Source organism: Lepisma saccharinum, chromosome 1 (assembly GCF_977018435.1).
Source record: "Lepisma saccharinum chromosome 1, izLepSacc3.1, whole genome shotgun sequence".
In the NCBI taxonomy this organism is placed as follows: domain Eukaryota; kingdom Metazoa; phylum Arthropoda; class Insecta; order Zygentoma; family Lepismatidae; genus Lepisma; species Lepisma saccharinum.
Window position 1 is genome coordinate 132,425,592 of NC_139229.1, and position 16,921 is coordinate 132,442,512.

A 16,921-nucleotide genomic window follows, 5' to 3' on the forward strand; every position below is an offset into this window, starting at 1 on the left:
CTGTTGATGGATACTGGAAAAAGTGCTACATTATCCATGAGAAAGTCGTAGTTTGTTACGTTTGCTAGAAGGATGTAAAAATTTAACTTCATTTTCCAACCAAAATAAAGGAACTTTATCTAACGTTTCCAACATGGAATTCATGTGATTACGTTAATCCTGGAAAAATTACTCTTGTAATATTCGATAAAAATCTTAGTTGTTTAATATTGTAACATTAATTGTTTATTGTATGAGAATTTTGGGGTAATATTTTCAATAAGAATGGGTAACTTTTCATACATGCATCGTTTGTTTGGTAGTTTTACTTTATCTGTACATTCTGAAGCAGAGCAGTAGAATTGTATTCTTAACTGCGTTACATGTTATTTTTATTTGGCATATTTTTACATATTTTAAAGGAATTTACTGCATATCTTGCTACATGCTCGTATAAACCTTTACTCTAATTGTCAGTGTTACCCCATACCCAGTTTCGTTGGTGACTTTACCTTGCTACGTCCCGCGTAGCGGTGCACTTCACAAGTGCACTTACCTTATAAGCTCAGCAGAGCATGCTGGATAATCCCAGGGTTCGGGTTGAATTACTGCGTTCCTTCCCCTTGGATCCACAGGTGAAGTCCAATGACAATCCACGAGGTTGTCCTCCTGGTATCCACAAGTACGAAATACACTTTCGAAATAAAAGAAAAACCGCAAAATGTTCAACTTTACGTTTATTATAGACACACACGTATATCATGTAAGACTAAAATTACAATTAAAAATACTTTCGAACGATACAGCACGAAATGCGTAACCCTATCTTTCCCGTAACGCGAATCACCTCTTGCTACTTCAAATCTCTCCGCGCGACTACTAACCGTTTTTCTGGAAGGCGAAAACACCTCCCCAGTTACACAGTGTTACCAGACACAACCTTTTAATACAAGGAAGTTGATAAAAGCAAACAGTAATATATTAGAAATGTACAGTAATCTGGCACAGAGAATTTAGGTACGTGGTGGCAACAACGCAATGAAAAGCGCGTGATCTTCTCACACCACAAGAGTTTAAATAAATCAACAATGGCTTTCAAAACATAAGAGAAACGAACGGCGTTTTCCAGAAACATGAAACAACAAATAGATATAAAGAATTTAACTCAGAAATTATTAACTTAGGCTTCACTAACTTGATTAAAATTAAACTTACAACGATCTTTAGAACATTTAAAGGCAAATATATTTATGAATATATATATGAATTATGAACTGTATAATACCAACTATAATAAGCATGAAATAATAATATAAGATATAATAATAATATAAAACCACGAAGTAATGGCAAACTCGGGGTCATTACAACCTCCCCATTGTGCATAAGTGTTCCTCGAGATGCCTATGAGAAACTCTGACAAGCAAGCGAGATAACCGGGTTAACTTGATGCATGTTTTTACAGCACACCCTGTACCGCCACTTCAATGTGGATCACGCCGCTAACACACAAGGTGCATTTTCACAATGCTAAATATGATAGACGTTTCTAGATGGTGCCGGGAAATACATTAGGAGATCATCATTCCAGGTTACAGAATGCAATCGTTACACGGTAACATGGCAACCTCCTCAACAACCCATTAAACCAAGAGGAAAAGGACTCCGCTACCTAGCTCCCTCTTTTCTAATTTCGCTCGGTTGGGCCTGAAGCAAATTGCACTGCATCAACTAATTTGAGAATTTAATTAGCCAATTAAGCTTACGGAGGTTTGTAATCCTCTAATTGCTTAAAATCATTTGGGTGATCCACCCACCTGCCTCACTGCAGAACTTGTATTCATTTGTTAAGTTACTTTCTCTCTCTCTCTCTCTCTCTCTCGTTTGTACCCCCTTGGTTATTTGGTAGTTACTTATAAAGAAAGAAGCACTGATTTCAAATCCTTCCTGAGTTATTCTCTTTGTTCTTATCACTTCCTTCGGAGCTTCTGTTATTTTAGGTTACCTTGTTTTCTTTCGCCTATATTCAGAGCACAGCTTAAAAATTTGAGAACTTTTTAAACCGAAAATATCCCTGAGGGGTATTGTTGCATGTACATTAGAGATTATAATAGGTTGACAGCGCACATAACACAATATACATAATAAAAATAGACACTGTTTTCATAAACAATGATATGATATAAACAAATGTATAAGCATACAAAACATTTTTTTTCTTATTCCATAGTGCACTAATGTTATACAAATACAATATTATATGATGCATATAAATCTAATGAACTTGGAAGTGTTAGTATGTGGAATTTTTTAAAAAGAGGTTTGAATGTTTCAGTTTTATGTGCATTTGCCATGATACGCAATGCTCTTTTTTTCTATTTTAAAAATTCTCTGTGAATGTGACGAGTTTCCCCAAAACTGGATGTCAATATCAAAAGCTTTCGAAGTTTGAAAACTAGATATTTAGCAAACATACCGTATTGAAACTATTTTTTAAAGTTCTTACTTTTTAACATATGGTGTTCGGTCTCTTGCATAAATAATCTATATGAACTTTATAAGACGATAAATCGTCTACAAATATTCCAAGAAATTTTGTATTGCAAGTAGTTGATATTATGTTATGTCCTGATGTAAAATTTTATTGTTTCACAGAGCAAGCAGTTCTTAGTTCTAGTTGCAGAAAATTTTATTATTTAAAGTTTTTCGTTATTCATAGAAAGTTTGTTTGCGGCAAACCAGCTTTGTAGTTCAGAAAGAGCTTTGTACGTTTTTTTTAATCAGGGTTTCACCGTTAACAGAATCTACTAAAGCTGTTGTGTCATCTGCAAAATGAGTAACTTGGGCGCTTTCAACGTTTGCTGGAAGGTCATTTATGAACAATAATAACAACAGAGGTCCATGTATTGATCCTCGGGAGATTCCAATAACTATATCTTTCAAATCTGAATAATGTGTTCCTTAAATATGATATCCCGTGAATTCCATAGTATTTTAGTTTCTCTAGCAACATTGATGATTTACACATTCAAACGCTTTTGATAAGTCACAAAAAATTCCAAGAACAGAATAAATGTTGTTTATGGCTGAAACAATAATATCTATTACATAAAAAAATAGCAGCTTTTTTGTTGTTTTCGAATTCACAAATTCATTTTGTTCTTTTGTACATTTTTATCTTCTACGTTGTTTATTATTCTACTATAAATTAACTTTTCGATTATTTTTTTAAAGAAAAAATAACTGGCAAGAAAGAAAGAAAGATCAAGCGAGGACAAGATCAGATTCCTCGAGACTTTAAGAGATAATACTTAGAAATTTCTCCGTGATGGTGCAGGCAAGAGTTTATTCACAATTTTCCATTCGGAGGTGTACGAGTAAATGAAGTGCTTAATTTACGATAAATTGCACAAAAGTGAAAAATTTTAGGGGGTTTTAAGGGTGTGTGGTGGAAGCCTTTAAATCGAGGGTATCTGGGTTCACGTTGAAGGTGCATAGTGACTTGGATCCCAATTTAAACCGTAGGACCAGCCCCGATTAGCATATCTGTGCATAAAGTGGACTTCAAATTTTCTCCACAGTGTTAAAGAAAGAAGTGTCTACAGAATAGAGACGAGACGGAGACTTATCGTTTGAGTGTCTTATTACACGTGATTTCCCCGTGTGTTTATCCACATGAATTCCTCCACCTCCCCTCTCTCGCCGAAGCGGAAGTAGCGTCCGTAATAGTGCAAAAATTCACGTGGAGAAGTCCACATGAAACTGCAGACAAATATTCAATAGGACTGATATTTTGGGGAAGCAGCAAGTCTCATAATAGCTCAGATATTTGCCCACGTCATTTTACCAGCTTACACATGCGAAAACTGAGAACGGAATTCTCCCAAAGTAACCTTTTACTGTTACTTTGCTTCCAACAGTAACGCTTTACCGTTACTTCGCCATACAATAAGGACATGCACCTGTTTACACAAGTATCGCATCTGTGGTGATATTTCCCCAGAGAATAACGTTAGATGCACAAGTTTAAAGCAACACAACAAACCATTTATGCGAAGCTTCTAAATGTTCCAATTTGGTCAGGACAGTTCACCATATTTACTCCTCTTTTGACTCTTTTTGAACTGCAGTTTTGATGAGAAAATGTCATCTTTTTGTGGTTAATTCACCTTCAGACATGTTCTTCATTATAAGGATAATTTCATAGCATTGGTGGTCACATTCAGGGTACTAATTCCCACAGCGGAAAGGTTATGTCCCACCTCCCCACCAACGATCTTGTTCTATTAAAAATTTTCCCCCATTAAAATTTTCCGAGGGTAAGAGTTTGTGTTATAACAACAAGATAAGCAATTAGTTTAGACTTTGCTAAGAATAACATCATAAATACATACAAAGAAGGAATAACAAAGAATGATGTCAGCCTGTGTGTGAATGTTGCATACATCTCTTGTTCTCTCTCTCACTCTCTTTAGGGATGTTAACAGCACGGAGTAAAAACGTACTTCTACAGTCATAGATAAGATTTTGAAATTATATGAAATTGGACTTGCGAGCTGCGAGGGTGGTTGTCATTGTCACCCTAGGCCCCTGGGACATAGAAAATAGACCGACCTGTCATTTCTCCTTCATTTCTCACCTCCTTTCGTCGGAAATTAAACATAGCATTTACATGTTAATGTAATAGGAAACGTATGTCTTCTTAAAGTTTCTCATCTTTTGTCCCTCCACCTAGTTATCTTTAATTTGCAATCGATTTTGCAGATGTGAACAATAACACACTGCTTCAATGAAGATGCATGGGATGCACAACCTTCTATTAGCCACATTTATTGAGTGCTCAGTTTTCTTTCCATCGGATTCAGCGGAAAAGAGTAAGTACATAAAATATGTACAATGTCTAAGTATGCCAGCTACATCTAGGTGGGGAGGAGGGGGCGGGGTGCAAATTCGGTGCAGATGGTGCGAAAATCATTCTCGTCCTGGGCGATGAAATCTCTAGCTACAACTCCGATAAGGGAATATTTCCTTTCGACAGACCATTAATAGATTAACACCATTATAAAAACATAACACAATAAAAGCATGAAAATATAATTATCATTTTTAATAAAGAGCAATAATTAAATAATATCTAACACTTAATAAAAACATTTCACCTATCTTCTAATTTCTTCACATTTTGAACGAGTCGTTAAAGGAATTAATTTGCTACTTCATAAATGTAGCAAATTAATTTGTTTATATATGTTTATAAATATAAATATATATAAATAAATAAATGAATTAATTATTTAATAATTGACACACACACACACACACACACACACACACACACACACACACACATATATATATATATATATATAACCAAGGTTTCGGGCTTGGCCCCCCTCAAAAAATCCTGGGTACGGGCCTGAAGGCGACACAAGTAAAAAATTAACCAAGTACAGTTACTCACACACACAGGCATCGGGAGGTGAGGTTCGAATCGCTCCGTCGACCACCAACACCCCGAAAATTGAAATCGTTCGTTTCAAGTTACAAAAATGCAGAAAGCTTCTTATTTTTATTGTAAATAAAATAAATAAAGTTCATTTGGTTAGTATTCGAACAGAATAACCAAATTAAAAACTTCGTTAGATGGATAAAATTTAGTGTGAAATACAGGAACAATGTTATATTTTCATATTCTATCATATTCTAATCCAAAGAATAAATGATTCTACAGTTTTCAAAATTTCAAAAAATATAAAACATTAAAATGCTGACCAAGGCAAAATTCATTGTATAAAGAATCTTCGTCTGAAGAAGACTGTTAGAGGGTGGAAACGTTACGTTTTTAGTGCATATTTTTTATATAATAAATTTTGTTTTGGTCAGCATTTTAATGTTTTATTAACATGGAAACAAGGCTTAACAGTGTTACCAAAAATTATAGTTTAATGTGAGAGGTCAAATATAATATTTATGAAGAAAATGTTCCCCTAACTTTTAAAGCCTTTCCTCAACGAGGTGTGTAAAAGTAAAGGACAAAATACAATAACTATGAATTTTAGTACACTAACCGTAAAAAACGTAAAAAAATAATTGAAACCGGTCGTGCTTATTCACTTATCTGTTGGATCGAGTTTCAAACTTTCCACATTTTTACAATAATATCAATAATAATAACAACAATAGTCATGATAAATTTGCAATACAATTGATTAATTTTTATTAGTTTATAATAATTTTATTGTGTGATAATTATTACAGTACTAATAATAATTATTGTTGCTATTGTTTCTACTAATCAAGTTTTATAAATGGTCTGACCACCAACAACAATTTCTGGCCACGTCCATGGTTACATATACTAATGTAATTTCGGTAGCGTGTTGCCAACAAATGCACTCCAGAATGGACATCAGGGGAAGAGGAGGGGTGTGTGAACGGGTCATCTTGAAATTAATATCTTTAATTTTGTTGTAGCAAAATGCTTCTATTTTTGACATTGATAAAATAAATAATTTCAGTCAAGTAGTATGCTAGCTGAAGAAACAAACAACTTAGTTCGGAAAGTACACTGTATAAGGCAGAAACAAGGTTAGAATTCCAAAAGATGGTTCTAATAGAAAGTTCTATGTTATTTATTATATTACTAGTATATAATTGTATATTAGTACGTTGACTCCTACCTAAAAATTCCTGCCGTGGCTTAAACATCTTTTAGATCAATTCGAGATAAGCGCAATTGTAATGGGAGTAAACATGTCTTTAAATTTCGTAACCTCAATGGAAAATAACCAAATATAGCACGAATTGGCATATGATAAAAAATTAGAGGACATCAAAATAGAGCATGGAACACAGGACAGTCCTGTCAAAACAGGACGTCTGGCAACCTTAGGCCTACCAAATGGTTAAAATGGTTACTGTGCAATCACTGGCGTACACAGATTTTTACTTTTTCGGGGGGAGCTGGAATTGTAAAGGTGGATATTACATAGCTGCGTTCTAGGGAAAGGGGGAACACTAAAATATTTCGTAATAACCATTATTAACCTTTGTTTTGAAAAATGTTCAAAGACAATTGGGTCATTTTAAGGTAGTTTGCATTCACTACTTTGGTTTCTTCCGGGTTATTTACTGCTCTCATTTTAATTTTTTTATTTTTTCAAAATTTCTGGAATGGGCTGTAGCCCCATTAGCTCCTCCTTTCCCCTTTCGTACGCCAGTGTGTGCAATCTATTCACAGTGGTTCCGACCCAACTTTGAACTCCTGACTAACAGTCTCGATACATAATGTGAACTTTAAACAATTTTCAGGATTTTGCCTCCTCCCTCCTTTTTAAGTAAACATACAAAAAAACACAAACTAACATTTTAACATTTATACTTCTTATATTGTTCAAAAAATATATTAATGTTCTTCTGGATGGATAGCAAGGAGTTTATCAAGAATGTTTCACCTCGTGTGTAGTCGTTTCAAGTGGTGTGCGGGGTCCCGAAAAGTCGGGACCGGGATCGGGAAAACTATTTCCCGTACCGATCCCGACTTCGGGAAATGAATTGAATTACCGATTGGTCATTTTTAATTCTCGACGTTTTCTGCATTGTAAATGTCTGGAACTTATGGAAAATTGTTCGTTTTTGTACCAGAAATGCGAAAACAATCACTTAAGGTGAGGAGGGACAATTTCGCAACAGGCATGCATTTATTTAAATATCGTCGGAATTGGCACTGCTACTAAAGAAAATCCACGCATAATTTGAGAGTATGAATTTCTCCCCATGTTGCAAGTGGAAGCGGTTTTTAAAGTTGATTATTAAGCTAGATACCATGTTTGAAAAATGTGATGAATACGTACTTACAGAATCCCATGTATTTCTTATGGAGAGACAACTTCAAATTGAAGTGACGGCTAAACAAATGGGAGTTTCGACTATTTCTAGCGCAAATATCATATCAATGCATCCTTTACCCGATCATATTTTTTTTCCGCCATAGGAATTATGATATCTCCAAGAAAACGAGTAAAATAATTCTCCTATAAGCGTAATGTATTTCTCCTTGCCTCCTACGGCCATCCTGGCAGTGTTGCCAAACCTGATGTGCATAAAAGAGCTACATTTCACCAAGAGCTAAAGATGACTTTCAAGGATCTAGATTAACGAAGGCTGCATAAAGTGTCTCCTAGGGTAATTTAGGTGTCAGAGGGGTGGGGGCGCTGCTATTACCGTTAGCTTTAAAGTGATGGAAATGTATTATTAGTTTTCACCGCCTAGATTTGGCGGCATTACCCATCTCAATAATTTTATGATGTTCATATGAAATCGAAAATAAAGGATTCCCGGATAATAATATTGACATCTTCACCTTAAGCCACAGCTCTCTATATAAAAATACCTGGGGAGGAAAGAGGGGTGTGGGTGACGCAGCCTATATATGAATATCACGTCACGTGCAAAATGTACACTCATGGCAAAGGTTGGTCCTTATGAGCCGGAGCCAGTGGTGGCATCATGGTGGGGTAGAGGGCGGGTGCCACAGTTCACAGTAACGAGTGCACGAAAGAGCTAGATCTGGCTCCAAAAGAGCGAAGTTGGCAACAGTGATCGACAGCTGTCCCAGCGAGAAAGACCTAGGGGAAATTGTCCCTCCTCGCCTTAAAGTGAAAATAACGTGTAGAATTCGAGATTTCCAGAGCTTCGGGAAATTTTGAACATTTCCCGTCCCGAAAATTTCCCGACTTAGTCGGGAAATGGCGAATTTTTCCCGTTCCGAATGTCGGGATTTAAAAAATTTCCCGGCCCAAAAAATTCTGTCCCGCACACCCCTAGTTTCAAGGGTGGGGTGTCGATGTACGTATATTTAGCACCAAATGACCATATATCGGACATTTTGTGATGATTTGGGGGTGTTAGAACTGTGATTGGGTGTGTGCTAGTATATCACTAATACGTATGTTAACACCACCGTACCCAGGGGTTCTGGGTACGAATCCCGGCCTGGACATGGATGTTCTTCGCGGGTGTCTTTCATCATCAATTTCATATAATTAATCAATCATCCTCATCGTTGCGATTACCCAAAAGATGAAAAAAACGACACTAAATAACAAAAATCAAATCACATCAAACACGACCATAGTTGGTTTGACAACAAAAATTAACACAGGAAGCAATTTGTATGCATGTTGGATATTAAACAGAAATACTCTTGACGCCAGTATTGTACTCCTCGATAATTATGTCGAATTCTTTTTTTTAATTGATCGACTTTCATTTTTTATGTAATATAAACGGTTTCAGGGTGCGGAAACCACAAATAACAAGAGATCGTTTGCTCCAAAAGCACGCGTTAAGTAAAACAGTCCTATCTCCGAATGCTTTCCCCGTCTTCAATTCGTTAAATCCGGTTGTATGCACACTCAAATAGCAAAGAAACACGTGCAAATAATAACTTCACCAAACTTAACTTAGCACTCTTAACCTAACAAAAACTCGAAACTTGGAAAATTGCTATCAGTGTCAAACCTAACAATCCTAATCTAACAACGCAAAATTATAAACCAATAAATCTAACACTCCTAACGATAGTTTCACTTCTAATTTTGTTTCGGAAGGTTTCCGTCCTACATGCTTGCTTTACTTAAGCTTATAACACATTTTAATTTAAAATAATCAATATTTATTGTAAATTTATTGATTTTTGTCATTATTGTATGTTGCGTTGTGAAGCGGTAGGCAACGTTCCGCCTAGTCTTGTTTTGTGTGTTCTTACGCAAAGCCCTTGGGCTGTGCTATTTCAGACAGAAAATAGAGGAGAAATGAAGGTACTTTACTTCACCATAACACATCGCGAGCTAAAAGCAACAAAAAACGTACATAAACAACATAATATTCATAAACCATGCAAAAGTTTTGGCCCAAGTTCCTTATGTTTTATTGCGATTTCATCATGCTACGAATGAAATTTTTACATGGTTCGATTTCGATGTACGTCTGTTAACACATACTGCGGAGTTTTAGCGATTGCTTAAGGTTTTGTTCATTATATGCTTTCGTGGTTAGGTTAGGCAGGTTAGGTTTGGTTACATTAGCATTAAAATAAAGTCCCTAAATGCAGTATAGCCTACTAAGGTTCCAATTTACTTCTACATTCATTCCCACGCTTCTACGATATTTACTGTCGCTTGTCGACGGAGAATATCCTGTCCATGAGAAGTGCGTAAGGTAAATTTCAAGTTGTTTTTTTTCAACATAAATAACTTTTTTCGAGTCCAAACAGTGCTCATTACTTTAAGGAAGGTTCAAATTTCGTATGACAATGATTTACAAAATTCTATGATAATTAGTCTTTGTGCTAGGAGAAATCATAAAACAATCGGAACCGTTACCAAAGTTTTAACTTTTTAGCGGGGGGTACAGTGTCAAGGGTATCGAAATATTGACTAAAATATATTTATAACTGTACTTACCAGATATACAGCCTTCTCAGTTTCAACATGGCATATTGTAATGAATGTAAGAGGGCAACACTATTACGTAGTAATACATACACAGGTGCACGATTTCACTTGGTGCAAATTCACGCATCCAACACCACCGTTGTTAACACTCAAACACTAGTAGTAAAAAACTAAGAACAGCACATCAAGTTATGGTTGACGTTTGCAGTCGTCTTCTGTTCACGAGATACGACTTGTTGCGACGTTCGCTTCAGTTCGAATAGAGCAGCGATCTTGTAAAAAAAAAAATACACGAAGCTGCGAAAACTTGTTGACTGGTTTATCAACAATTCACTGCACAGTGCCTGCGCCTACTATCTTAATATATGCTCCTAGAACGTAAAACTCTGCAATCAGAATGGCCCCCACTAACAGATTGAAAGGATACAACCGATACAACATGAATCACTCTACCTAACTTCATGCTGTTATCTGCAGTGGCACCAGACGAAGCAAATCCAGTGCTGGCAACCGCGAAGTGTTGAAAATCCTAAGGAAAGGCCTGGGTCTCACAAACTTTCGTCTACATGAACAGGAACAGTTTACCTGCAGTTTAATCATTGTCATGTGCGCAAACACTTGTAAAGACAGTTACGTTATTAGCTACGCTAATCCGTGACCGATGTAGAACTACGCGTAAATTGTTGAATGATGAATTAGTATGACATAAAAATGCAGTGGATAACACAGACAACTTGTATAACAGACCGAAAACAACTTATCCTTTCTATATAAATAGGCAACCCTTAAATAGACGTGCTGAAATTTGTGAAGTTAGTAGGAGCGGGCAAAATTTGTGCTGTATTTCTTGCGGTATGGAAGTATTATAACGGTATGCTGTATTTTCGGGTCATCAGCTTTGGTCGTCCGAGGATTCTTTTCCACACGCTTTCAGTAGTAACTCCAGAAACGTTTCCGAAGAGGAATCTACGGGAGGGGATAATTGTGGCAAATAATGGCACACAAAAATCATCAGAATTCGGAAGTTAATTACCGTATACGGTAATAATGATACTATGTATTATATACGCAGTCAAAATATTTTTTTCTAAAAATTGTGGAGCAGATGAAGAGGCTGCGGATTTTCTTGCGTTCCCCCTCCCCCCGCAATGGCACCCCTTGCGGTTGTCACTGCGCTCAATTTCTTCTTTAATTATATCACTTTCTTTCGCCTTTTTGGGGAAATTTCTCTTTCTCTCGTTCCATATCGTCTCTTATCCTTCTCTATAATCATTTTTCTCGCTGTCTCCACCTTCCCTGAGTGTGTTTGTGAATCTAGTTAGTTTTTTTTTTGGTATTTGTACTTTTGCTGTTTGGTGTTGCTTTTCTTCCACTTTTGGCTAATCGCTACGATGAGGATGACTGATGACTGAATGCAACTGACACCCGAGAAAGAACACACATCGTATTGAGCAGAGAGAGGGAGAGAGAGAGAAAGAGAGAGCATAAATAGTGCCTTTTTGACCAAGTCCAGAAAAATAGCAGTGTATTTACTGTGTATTTATGCTAAGAGCCCCAAGCCTAACATGCTTAACCTAAAAACGAAAGCAATCCGCGATGAGGGTAGTAGACGAAGGTGCTCAATACAGTGTGCGATAAGTTAGACCATGTTTGTTTTGCCATCCTGGCCACAGGGTCAACATATTAGAAGGATGCGAAACTAGAGAACTATAATCAATTACAAATGAAATACCAACATCTATTAATTTGAAATCTGACCGAGATTTCTACTGACTATTGGTAAAAATGAATGGCACTGAAGGGAGATACAATTATACACGTACAGTAGGAAGCGAAAGTGAGTTGTACACATGAAATGGAATTAGCACGTCCCCATTTATATTCGTAACTTTTCATTCTTTCGAAATTTTTCTTGAAGGCTAATTGGATGGGGAGGAAGGTGGACTAAGACCATTTTTTACTGAGGGGTTAGAGCCTACTCTCTCGCCTCTGGTGACGAATGGGGACACCTCTCAACTCCTGGCCACAAAATATGACCAGTTAAAATAGCGCAATTCGCCCTAACGATTCGCTCTGATTTCGAAGTTGTGATAACGAAGGGAAGAGAAGTGAGGGAACGAACTCAACTGCGTGAACACGGTCGTTGAAACCAGAACGTGCGAGCACACAATATTGGTGTAAAGGAAGCAGAAGGCAATCGCGAGAGCGGTCTCGCTAACTGTGACGTCATTCTTATTAGTATCGGTTTCGAGAGCGAGAAAAGTCCCCTTGCCGAGGTGGCGCGAAATAAGGGGGGAGAGGGGGGGCTAAATCATTTAAACCTAGTTACGGGGTTCATGATAACCTCCCGTAATAAGGTGAAAAAGCTGCTGATGAAAGCTGAATCACTCGAATTATCTGCTGAAGGGAGCGTCGTAGCGATCCGCACCTTGGAGTTCAGGATCTAGGTTCTTCCAATTAAAACGCCGCCCCAAGGTTTTGTGCACAGGATTCACCACCAGCGTCCGACTACGATGAACACGTTTTGACTCTGTACTTGCTGCTATGGCAAGTGGTGACAAAAAACGAGATATTCACAGATTTCAGAATAATATTTGAAATCGGAGTAACTACAAAGTCAATACATTAGTGGCAAATTGTAAGCATGCGCTGCGTTGTTGCATATACGTATATTCAGGATGAAATTAAGTTTTCCGAGGGCTTGTAGCGTGAAAACGTGGCAGCGTTAAACAGAGAAACGTTCTCATGGAAATTATTTGTCTTATTGATATCTGCACGTAAATAACGTTTCTGAAGTGACACGAGACGAGTTCAACTCTTGTCCTTCGAGACCGAAACGAGACCGAGACGGGTATTCTACTTCCAATCGAGACGAGACAGAGAAGAAGACAGGCATTTACAACTGAAGAGGAGATCGAGGCAGTGCCAAAGTCTTGTCTCGATAACATCCCTACTTATGACTTTTCTGTCACTTGTGGCTAATCGCGACGATGATAATGAATTATGATTAGCATAGGATATTGATGATACACTCCGAAAGAAACGTTCACTACTATATCTTGGAGTAGGTCGAGATTTATATATGTTGATACCCTGGGCTAACATCATGAACCCCTCCCCATGTATAATTCTTGTTGTAACTTGCAGGCTAAATTATGACAAGCGGTTAGTTATATTTTATATTTTGAATATTTTTGCAGTTTTTCCAAAATCCTATTGTTATTATTTTGTGGTCGTTTTAAAAGCACCCCACCTCTCGCCTTCTGCTCACCTTTTCGCAGATTGGATATCCGGAGCTGTAGCTCTCCAAGGTCCAAACAAGCCTGCCCTGGAGCCTTCGGTGGCTCACCATGGCGGCTTAGTGTGTGTGTGTGTGTGTGTGTGTGTGTGTGTGTGTGTGTGTGTGTGTGTGTGTGTGTGTATGTGTGTGTGTGTAAACTCCTTGCTGTTGGTATACGGTCTACAGCAACACACATAAGTAGGTTTGATCCGTCTCACTTGTGCAACATTTTTACATTTCCTCTGCATTCTGAAGGAGAGTAATTGTGACATTGTTTTCTGCCACTTTCTGTAAATTAGCGAGTCCTACAAACGACTACTTCTTTTCAGGTGTGGTTATTCAGAAACAAACTAATGACATTTACTTCCAATATCAAGTTATTTCGCCACTGTAATAACAAATTTCGTACCAGAATTACGTATTTCTCTGACCCGGAACCGAAAATTAAATTGCTCTCCTGGTACGCTACATCTAGAAACAACATCGATTGGGTATCTCTGGTGATGGTGTTAAAAATTTGTGACACAGCAGAAAATATGTGCACTAACTCAATTCAATAAGGTTCTTTACACGTTTAGAAATGTATCTTTTGGAAATTATTGAAAATTTAGTGAACGTCTTTGTGGATAGTCACAACAATGTTGAGATATTTTTCAAAATCGTTCACTTTATTTATGTTAATTTCTTCATGCTTTTTGGCTATTTTAATGAATATAAATTCTCAGCAGTGTTGATGCCAGATGGGAGACACAAGGGGGACGGACGCTCCCCTCTCAGCAAACAAGAAAACTTACAAATATATTCTCCTTGATGCCAAATATGTATTTTGTATGATATTTAGTAGTATGTTACATGTAACTCCACCAAGAAAATATTCGTAGCTTCTTCTGCTTATCAAGTTCTTCGCAATAAATTAATAATAATAAAAAGGTCCGTGACTTTGTTTGCACACTGTACTTTTATTTATAAGCACCCTGTGCGTAGACATTCAACCTGGGATAACGCAGCCCCTGATCCGTACACGCTCTCTCCTCCCCAGGAGGAAACGGGAGCAAAGCCTCATGCAAAGCCCGCCCGGGCCTTCGGAGTCGTTATCTCATTTAATTAACACTAATAGGTCGCCATAGCAAGACCTAATTACGATGCTGTACTTTCCGGCTGGCTTCCGTCCTCCTCCCATTGTTTGGTCACTCTCTTGATATCCTGTCGGGCCTCCGGGCAGGAATTAAGTTTGGCCGCTGCGCATGCGCAGCAAGCTTTAAAAAACTAGGAAATGTTGAACCGCATTCTGCTAACAAGTGGACACTCAGCGAAACTCACAGTTAATAAGACTGAAGCGACGAAGCAGCAAAAGCCTGCCATTATAACCTGCTAATCGATGCACGGTTCTCGGTAGTTCACTCCGTCCTCATTTGCAGAGAACTGTGGCGTGTGTGAGGAGGGCTGTCGGGCTTGAGCCCTACACGAACCTTCAATAAAAGTACTATTATTGTCATTTTGTAAAGTACTACTACTCGGCCTAATACTCGAAATGCTAACCTGTCTTACAAACAGAACACCCTCGAAACTAAAGCCCGCTTTGGGCGGAAGCATTTCCTGTAACATTCTTGCTAACATAAATGCTTCCAAAGCTCTTCAGCACGGAAGCATTTCATGCATCATTTCGGTTAGCTATTGCGATTACAATATATATGACAGGAGCATATATTCTATGCTAGCTAGGCTATCTGTGAAGCCTGAAGCCTGAAGCCTGAAGCCTAGAGAGTGAAATACAGAAAGAAAAATAGCTTAGAAACTGTAAATAAAAATACTCATTTCAATAAGGTTATGATTGCGGTTCTGAAGTTAGCAATCTAATTTATTAGGAGTTGGCAACCTGGTTTTGTAGTAGTTGGCAACCTGATTTCTTAAAAGTTTAGCAACCTACTAGCTGCCATTCTCGAGTTACTTATAGTCTCATCTTTCCTTCATAGCCAAGAATCACGTATGTTGCGATATAGTCCATATCTTAGACTCAGCATATGCCACTAATATATAATATCCTACAGCACGAAAGGCACGTCGAGTTACACCATCTACACTGAGTGCACGGTGTTTACAAATGAACAACTAAAATATTCCTACATACGTGTACTGTGTACGTCATAAAGCATGTATTTAAGCAGCGCCATTGCCTTCTACCGAAAAGCTTTATACAGGAAACCTTATTCCTCTCGGTTTTGTAGTTATCCGCTTTTAAGTGAAGTGGTACGTTGTTTACATCTCGCTCGGCCGCCATTACATCTGCACTCGTGACCAAGAGCTCGCTTCTGATTGGTTATGCTACGGGAATAAGACGGATCATGTCCTGGAGAAATGGCATGAAATACGCCATGGCATCTGATCTGAAATATCATAAAAAAAAAAATCACTTTAAGCGGTAGCATTTTGATCATGGCATAAATGTTAATAAAAATGCTAAGGAATATGCTTTCGTTTAAAGTTTGCAGGCTAACAAACTTCTGGAGCACAGAATTATTCAATAATACTGACCCCTTACATACAAATATACACGTATAATTATGGCAGCGAGACTTGGTATATGCGCCTGAAGTTGGTTTGCCAGCAAGAATTAGTTTCGAGGGTTTTCTGTGTGTGTAAGACAGTTGAGTCTTAGGACATTTATAATATGAGTAGTACTTTACAAAATGGAAATTGTTGATTTTGTTTAAAGGTTCAAGTAGGGCTCGAGCCAGACAGCCCTCATACACGCCGCAGTTCTCTGTTAGTTGAGTCGAGTGGTTAGCACATCGCGCTGCGACGCTAGGGGTCCCGGGTTCGAATCCCGCTCGGGCATGGTTGTTTGCAAATGTCCATTCATCAATTTCATCATTTCATCCCTCATCCCCATCTTCGCAAATTAGCCAAGAGGCACAAAACGAGAAGTAAAATAAAACAAATCAATCAATCAATCAATCTGTTAGTTGATTTTTTCACTAATGTGGAAAATTTGATGAGAAAAAAAGATGTGAAGGAATGAAAATTTTCGATATTATTTTGTGAGTAGAGGTTTATAGATAGAGATGCACATAATTCCATCGAATTCGAGGTTTGAGGTGTTGCAACATATCTTATTCGATGGGGTCAGAAGGATCCAATTAATAATACATATGTGGGATGGGTGCACACAATATATTACATAGCTCTACCTCATCTGAATTGAACG

General features: G+C 37.7%; 1 long non-coding RNA gene across 1 annotated transcript in view; it reads right to left on the reverse strand.

Moving 5' to 3' along the window:
- LOC145988749 (uncharacterized) overlaps positions 1-10,833 on the reverse strand; it is a 239,519-nt gene extending 228,686 nt beyond the window's left edge. Inside the window, exon 1 of the long non-coding RNA XR_014441779.1 lies at positions 10,446-10,833. This is a non-coding gene — a long non-coding RNA (uncharacterized LOC145988749). The remainder of the gene's footprint in view (positions 1-10,445) is intronic.
- Positions 10,834-16,921: the final 6,088 nt, after the last annotated feature.